Here is a 9,083-nt window from a genome sequence, read left to right on the forward strand (position 1 = left end):
GCCGGATACTAATATGGATCATTTTTTCTCTCCACGTTTTTCACAATATTTGACATGTCCTATCACTTCGCTATTGATTAATTATTGGTTATTGGCTTTGGATGCAAAGAGCAAAAGATATACTTTGGCTTATCTGTACGCGTATTAGTTACGAAGTCCCAATCTTTATTACAACAGTATTTCCTTGGTAGCAAGGGAGACATTGATCTTAGTAATCCAAGAGGACGTTTTGGATTAGAGCTGCAGAAATGGAAAAAGTTTTAGCAGAGAGTGTGTTTTCTTAATAAGTCTCATGCATTGTAAATTTTGAATTAATCAGGCCAGTAACTTTTGAATACCGAATAATTATGAAATTATAATGTAAAGATTAGTAATTTATTTATTATCTTTTGTTGGATGCTTAGTTCATTGCGCTAAAATTGAATATACAAGACATTAATATATTTTATTTATTTTTAAAACTAAATAGCAATGAATTTATAATTATACCTTTGGTTGCTTGAACTTCATAAATTTCTATAAAAAAAACAAGGATAATTTTGTCCTTTTGGTGCTTTATTCATATTCATAAGTTATACAAGGATAATTTGTTTGATGTTGTTAGAAGTATAAATAATACATCAATGTATAATTGGTGTATTATTACAAGTATCCGGAAATAGTTAAACATGAGTCAGAAAAGGCTTAATACCTAGATGGACCCTTAAACTTGGCATGTTTTGTAAGATAGGCATATAAACTTATAAGGTGACCAGATAGACACTTAAATTTACTCAAAGTGTATTTTTCAAGTTTTCCAGTTGTTTTGAAAACAAAAACTATATTTTTCAAACACTCACAATTTTCATGGCCAAACAAGCCCTAAATATATCACAAAATATTTTTTTTAAAATGCAAAAATAAGGCAAACGCATATACATGAGACTATAAATGTGCACTTAAACCAATAAATACTCGCTAATCGCAATTTTGCAGCTTTCAATTAACTCGGATTTTTTTTTACACTTGAATAATTAAAAAACAATAACTTTAACCAATAAAAATCCTTAAAAAAAAAGAAATTTCAAATTAAGAAATTTCTAAGTTCAGTATTTCAAGTGTAAAAGAAATTTCAAATTAAGAAAACTGTAAAGCCGAGAAGAAAATCCTTAAAAAAAAGAAATTTCTTAATTTGAAATTTCTTTTTTTAAGGATTTTTATTGGTTAAAGTTATTGTTTTTTAATTATTCAAGTGTAAAAAAAAAACTGAGTTAATTGAAAGCTGCAAAATTGCGATTAGCGAGTATTTATTGGTTTAAGTGCACATTTATAGTCTTATGTATATGCGTTTGCCTTATTTTTGCATTTTAAAAAAAATATTTTGTGATATATTTAGGGCTTGTTTGACCATGAAAATTGTGAGTGTTTGAAAAATATAGTTTTTGTTTTCAAAACAACTGAAAAACTTGAAAAATACACTTTGAGTAAGTTTAAGTGTCTATCTGGTCACCTTATAAGTTTATATGTCTATCTTACAAAACATGTCAAATTTAAGGGTCCATCTAGGTATTAAGCCGTCAGAAAACAAATCAAACATTAAATAAAGCAAAGAGGTCCTTATGTGATGAGTTGGTACGACATTTTTTTGTTTTGAAAAGAAATAAAACAAGAATATCAATTTCCACAAAGCATACCGTTTCATTGCAGTCGCGTATCTACTTTCTTGGTGGGTTACTGGCGTAGGTGCGAAAGCAATAATTAAATTTGACAAATTATCTGACTAATCCATCGTACGACGTATAGAAAGGTCAAAATGCAATGAAAGATTTTTAGAGGATGGACTTTAAGATTTTCAATAAATAGACAAACACATTTGTTACAAATCACAATCACAATTAGCAAACCTTTCCCTTTTCTCAATACCATAATTGTACTCGCCACAACAAAAAATCACTAAAGCATTGTCACTAACATTTATCAAAAGGCGATGGTTGCGTTAAACAAATGCTTCTTGGAATACCTTCTGAATAAGGACCCAAAGCAGAATTTAAAGTTTATAAGGACCTGAGATTCTAGTCATTTTAAATCAGTGAGTTCTCAATTAATAATTTGACATATTTCTATAGATTTATTAAGAATAATACAGGAAACGTAAACTCTAGCTCCGCCCTTGCTTTTGACGAAGTTGTCAAATATTCCAAAAGTCGATGATAAAATTTTTTTTTAGCTAAAATCACACATTCTAACTTTTTTATTATAAAATCTTTATTATTTTATTGAGTTTCTTCTTTTTGTGTGGTAGGAAAGGTGCTTCTTAAGCACAAGTGCAACCCTTTTCATAGATTAGTCAGTACCATTGAAACCTAATAACATAAAATATGATTTTTTTTACGTAAACATGCTAAGTACTAAAGTTAGCAAAAAAAATATAATTAACGTTCAGCACTTCTTATAAAATAAGTACTAGAACGGTAAATTTTTCTTTTAGACCCTAGCTATAGACTTCCATTATTGTGATACAATAATAATTGATTTACTGTTAAGGAATGAGGACCGCAATTAGTCATAATCGGTTAACATAAAAAAGTGAAACACGACTGCTTCGTGATTGGTAAACTTTTATTGAGAAAAAAGGAAAAAGATGGCCAAACATACATGTGAATTCCGTGAAAGGTAGTAACAAATATAGTAGACGAACCAAGTTTACCGCTAGATCTTATAATTAAAGAATTTGAAACAAACAAAAAAAAGCGATTGTTTATTTTATTTATTATTTTGCTAATAATCATTAGCAAAGGATGAACCGTATATCCCTTGATATCTGGTTACTTTGTGATAGCTAGCTAGTTAATTCCGCTCTATCAAAATATTACAATTTGTTCTTTTTATAACAATCACCATCTAATACAAATCTCATTATAACATGGAAGTTTTTTTAAATTGCTTTTTTACATTATATTTTACTTCCATATATAGTATCTTTTTATCTATAACAGCAACAATCATTATTATAATAGTACACTTAAAATTACCAATCATTATTGTCATATATGCTCTTTGCAAAATTACATTTCTATAACAATCTCACACAAATAACTAAGTAAAACAATCTATTAATTGGAGTATATTGTATTGCAGAAATACAATTTTAATAGATTTCGTAAGTTCCAATAAGAAATTTGAAAGGTCAAAAGCTCTTGTGAAATTGAACAGGAGAAATTAAAAGATGAAGTTAGCGACTTAATGAAATGCGAATATTGTTTTATATTTAAAATCAAACAACTTTTCTTTTATAACATAAAATTCTGAAAAACAAATACCACATTTTTTTGCGTATTATAATAGATAAATAAGATTTATATGTCAAATTTTGCTATAAACGTGTAATTACCGATCACTTTAACAGTAAAAGAGAATTTCCGACAAAAAAAAAAAATCGTTATAGAGAGGCGTGATTTGTAGTTTCTTTTATCTTTTAAATGAACTCATACTTCTCCTCGAGTGAAAATAATTTGTTTTTAATTAAAAAGTTTGGGCCTATAAACATATTTTATCACTAAAATATAAAGAGATAATGAAATGAGCACGTGCCAAATTTGTATAAGTTAGCAAACTTTTTGTGTATGGATTCCTGAACTTTGTGGTGATTATTAATTTTCCATCATTTCATTGTCATTCTTGTTTCTACGTAAGTATCCAATGACTTGCTCTTTATTTGATCAAAGTTAGTGGTCATTTTCTCAATTTACGTTTGCCCTCGTTAAAAGACAAGTTGAAATTTTAGCCTCCATAGCCTATGCTAGACCTTACTTAATTTTTAAGTTTCATGTGATACATGACTCACAAATTCTTTTCAATTAGGTTAGGAAATGGGCAATAAGAGACATGTATATATATCCTCCAACATCTTTTTTCTTAAATTTATCAATGTTTGACTCTAATACCAATTGAAAGAACATGATCATCTAACATAAAATCTTAAGGCAATTAGGGGTGTACATGAACCGGGTTGGTTTGGGTTTTTTAAAGACCAAACCAAACCAATTGCATCGGGTTTTTAAATCTATAAACCAAACCAAACCAACAAAATTCAGGTTTTTCAACCTCGGGTTTTCTCGGTTTTTTCGGGTTGCTCTTTTCCGGTAAAGTCTTCATACAAAACATATAACTTATACTTCAAATATTTCTTTAGTCCTAGTAAGATACGACGATCTAATTAAGATATTTATTAAGAAAATAACACAAAACGTGATGAGAGATGACATTGTACTAAAATATTCAACGAAAAAAATTAATGAAATTGCATAAAATAAAATTGTCATAATCTAAAAGTACTAGGTCAGGCTACAATAAATACAACTAATTTATAAGGCATGTAAAGAATGATCCTAATCTAAAAGTACTAAGTCATGCTAAAATAAGTACGGCTACTAAGTATTAATTACATGACTAAATATTAAAGAAAAAATAAAATTAAGTTATGTATTTTCACCTTCTAAACTAATATAAAACTAAAGAATAGTTATCAAAATTATTGTCATTCCAGTGTTAGATATGAATTTCTTTTGTTAGCATTAGTATTGCTTTGATTTTTGTTGAGTTTTATTTGAGTTATTAATATCATTGGGCTATAAAACTCATTAAACCATTCAAAAGTCTAATTCCACGCTTGAAATAATATGTTAAAAGACAAAAAACTATGAAAAAGTTAAAGAAACATTTATAAATTACATTATAAATAAATATTTCTATGTATAAAATGTGTTTGAAATTTTATAAATGTAATGTCGGGTTGGTTTGATTCGGTTTGACTTTTTTTAGTTAAAACCAAACCAAACCAATAGTGTTCGGGTTTTTCTTTTTAAAACCAAACCAAGTCAAACCAAACCACTAGTCGGGTTTTTTTCTCGATTTGATTCGGATTATCGGTTTGGTGCGGTTTGTTGGTTTGCTTTGTACACCCCTAAAGGCAATAATAGAAATGCTTTTAGCATTTTTTTACACAATCGATAATGGGCACATAATGTAATCTTTAACATTTTTATTGTTTCTAATGAAAGTGAATGGGAAAAAAAGAGAAGAAAGAACAAAATAAGAAATTATTATCGGAAATACTTATTTGAGTAGGAGTATTATGAATATAAACATAACGACGACTGAGTAGTGTATACGGTAAAAACCGGATATGAGGCAAACCGGTGGAACGAGGAATTGGCGGGAGTAAGGAATGAGAATGTGTCGGATACTATTCGCCCTTGACCGGGGTAACGCTTGAACCGGAGCTAAGCGGGGGCGCCAACTGATCTGCCTTCTTCGTCGTTGAAACAGCCAGGTCCGGTGACCCGAGTATTCGTGGCCGTTGGTCCGTATAGCTGTCGGTCCGCATAGCCGTCGGTCCGTGTGGCCGTTGCATACGAGCCACGCGCCAGTAGCGACCTGTCATGGTCAACTACCCACCATGCGTGTGTCAGACGGCGCCGTCAGTCTAATCTCACCAAATCCGTTCAGAGCTATCCTTAGTACTATTATTTTATTTGTTCACATTGTATGGAACCCATGGAGGTCACACTATAAATAGAGCACATCCCCCTCTTTTGTAAGGGTTGGCTCCCTTACTTTCCAAGAACATTTTATAGTAAAAGAGCTTATATATACAATCTCTCTCAATATCTGATCCGACCAAGGATATTCGTTTCCATTTATATTGTGTTTCTTCCATCTATATTCGTTTCCATTCAAAAAGGGGCTCAACATGCTAAGTTCAACTGCTTCAGCCAAATTGAAAGAAAATTTGCTGGAATACGAGGCTGTGACATGGGCCGATGTCCATAATCGGTATGAATCGAAAATTCGGGTGGAGGACGATCAGTTCGAGCTCCCCCCGGTCCCTGCAAAAATGGATAGATGTTTTGAAAAGCCAAAGAAGGGTTATGGAGCGAAGGCCGAATCGTCGAGGGAAAGGTTCCGGCCATACTCCCATTCGGAGAGACAAAATTTTAGGACAGAAAAATCAAGGGAAAGCCCGAGCCGTTTCTCGGGTCGGGGTGGCAAGCAGGTCGAACGACCGACGAGTAGCCGGGGGCTCTCGTTCAGGAGCGATGCCGGAAGTTCTGCCGGTAATAAGGGCCCACCGAAGATCTCGGAGTACAACTTCAACGTTAGCACTTCAGGCCTCGTCTCGGCCATCGGCCACGTCCCGGATGTAAGATGGCCGAAACCGTTAAGGTCGGATCCGGGCCAACGGGATCCGAACGTGGTGTGTGAGTATCACGGAACCCATGGCCATAAAACCGAGGATTACCGCCAGTTGAGAGAAGAGGTAGCCCGCTTATTGAAAAACGGTCATCTCCGAGATCTGCTGAGCGAGCGAGCCAAAAATCATTACAAGGAAAGGGAAGCTCATCGAAGGGCCGAGCCGGTCGAACACCAGCATACAATCAACATGAAAGTTGGGGGTATTGACGCCCCTCGGGGGCCGATAATGAAACGAACAAAGGTTTCTATTGTTCGAGAAAAGCGCATCCGAGACCACTCAACCGGGGGCTCTATTTTCTTCAATGACGAAGACGCGGAAGGCATCATTCAACCGCACAATGATGCACTGGTAATTTCTATGCTTGTCTTTAAAACTAAGGTTAAACGTATTTTGGTTGACCCAGGTAGCTCGGCCAACATCATCCGATGGAGAGTGGTCGAACAGCTAGGGCTGCTCGATCGAATCATATCGGTGGCTCGGGTACTCAACGGGTTCAAAATGGCTAGCGAAACCACAAAGGGAGAGATCTCGTTGCCCGTGAACGTGGATGGCACTATTCAACAAACGGTGTTCTATGTGATCGAAAGGGACATGAAATATAATGCATTATTGGGCAGACCCTGGATACATAGCATGAGGGCAGTACCCTCGACACTGAATCAGTTGCTGAAATTCCCCACCCCGGAGGGGGTGAAAACCATCCGAGGTGAGCAGCTCGCAGTAAAGGAAATGTTCGCAGTAGAGGAGGCGGCGCCCCGGCCCAAGGAGCCGGCTCAGGAAGAAAAGGGTGTAACCGGAGGGGAGGTCCCCCAATAGCAACCACAGTATACCGGGCCAGATCCGGTGCATGAAGAGGATGATTTCGGGGTACCCAGATCTTTTGTCATGCCGGATGACTCGGACACAACCAAGTCAACCGTAGAGGAGCTGGAACAGATCATCCTGTTCGAGTACTTACCGGACAGAAAGGTATACCTGGGCATGGGGCTTACCCCGGAGCTCAGACGCAAATTAATTGAGTTTCTTCGAGCTAACACCGGTTGCTTTGCATGGTCGCATATAGATATGACAGGTATATCACCGGAAATAGCATCCCACAAGCTCAGCTTGGACGGGAAGTTTCCCCCGGTGAAGCAAAAAAAAAGGCCTATGGCGGAGCCAAAACACGCCTTCGTAAAAGACGAGGTAACAAAGCTTTTAAAAATAGGTTCCATCCGGGAGGTGAAATACCCGGATTGGCTTGCTAACGTGGTGGTGGTGCCCAAAAAAGGTAATAAATTTCGAATGTGTGTCGATTATAAGGATTTAAACAAGGCATGCCCGAAGGATTCATTTCCATTACCTCGCATCGATAGAATGATCGATGCGACGGCCGGACATGAAATGTTAAGTTTTCTCGATGCTTACTCCGGGTATAACCAAATCCGGATGCACCCGGAGGATCAAGAGAAAACATCCTTCATCACCCGTTATGGGACTTACTGTTATAACGTCATGCCTTTCGGATTAAAAAATACCGGTGCAACTTACCAACGCCTAGTTAATGGAATGTTCAAAGAACAAATAGGGAAAATGATGGAAGTTTATGTTGACGATATGGTTGTTAGGTCCCTGGAAACAGAGGACCATTTAAAGCATTTGCAGGAAACCTTTGATGTGCTCCGCAGATACAACATGAAGCTCAACCCGGAGAAATGTGCTTTCGGGGTAAGGTCCGGTAAATTTCTGGGTTTCATGGTGTCAAACCGGGGAATCGAAATCAATCCGGACAAGATCAAGGCCATCGAGGACATCGAGGTTGTGAACAACATAAAAGGGGTGCAGAAGCTCACCGGGAGGATAGCGGCGCTTCATATCGAGGTCCTCGGACAAGAGTCACCGTTTCTTCTCTTTGCTCAGAAACCCTACGAGAGTTGAAGAGGTACTTGTCTAGCCCCCCGTTGCTGCACACACCGAAGGCCGACGAGCCGCTTTTCCTCTACCTAGCTGTCTCCAAAGTGGCGGTAAGTGGCGTTTTGGTCCAAGAAGAATCAGGTACGCAATTCCCTGTCTATTACGTGAGTAGAACTTTGGGGGATGCGGAGACCCGTTACCCTCATTTGGAAAAATTGGCATTAGCACTGGTAAGCGCTTCCAGAAAGCTCAAACCTTATTTTCAATGCCACCCCATATGTGTAGTAACCACTTACCCTTTGAAAAACATCATGCATAAACCGGAGTTGTTAGGTAGGCTAACAAAATGGGCTGTAGAAATTAGCGGTTACGATATCGAGTATAAACCTCGAACGGCCATCAAATCCCAAATTTTGGCCAATTTTGTGGAAGACTTTGCCCCAGCTATGGTCCCCGAGGTCGAAAAGGAACTTTTGCTGACCTCAGGGAAGACCATGGGCCTTTGGTCTCTACACACGGATGGGGCCTCGAACCTTAGAGGTTCCGGACTAGGGATTGTCCTTAGGACCCCGACTGGGGATGTCATTCGACAATTCGTTAGAACTGCTAAATTGACTAACAATGAAGCCGAGTATGAGGCTATGATTGCAGGTTTGGAATTGGCTCGAAGCATGGGAGCCGAAATAATTGAGGCGAAGTGCGACTCGCTCTTGGTCGCAAACCAGGTGAACGGCGTATTCGAAGTCAAGGACGAACGGATGCAGAGGTACCTCGAAAAAACCCAAGTGGTGCTTCATCAATTTAAAAAATGGGCCATGCAACACATACCGAGGGAGCAGAACAGCGAAGCTGATGCATTAGCAAATTTGGGATCCTCGGTCGAGGGGAGGAAATCAACCCCGGGGCAACGGTGCACTTATCGAACACGGTCATAGAAAGCGGACACGCCAAAATA

The sequence above is a fragment of the Lycium barbarum genome, chromosome 8 (genome assembly GCF_019175385.1).
Source record: "Lycium barbarum isolate Lr01 chromosome 8, ASM1917538v2, whole genome shotgun sequence".
Lineage (NCBI taxonomy): Eukaryota > Viridiplantae > Streptophyta > Magnoliopsida > Solanales > Solanaceae > Lycium > Lycium barbarum.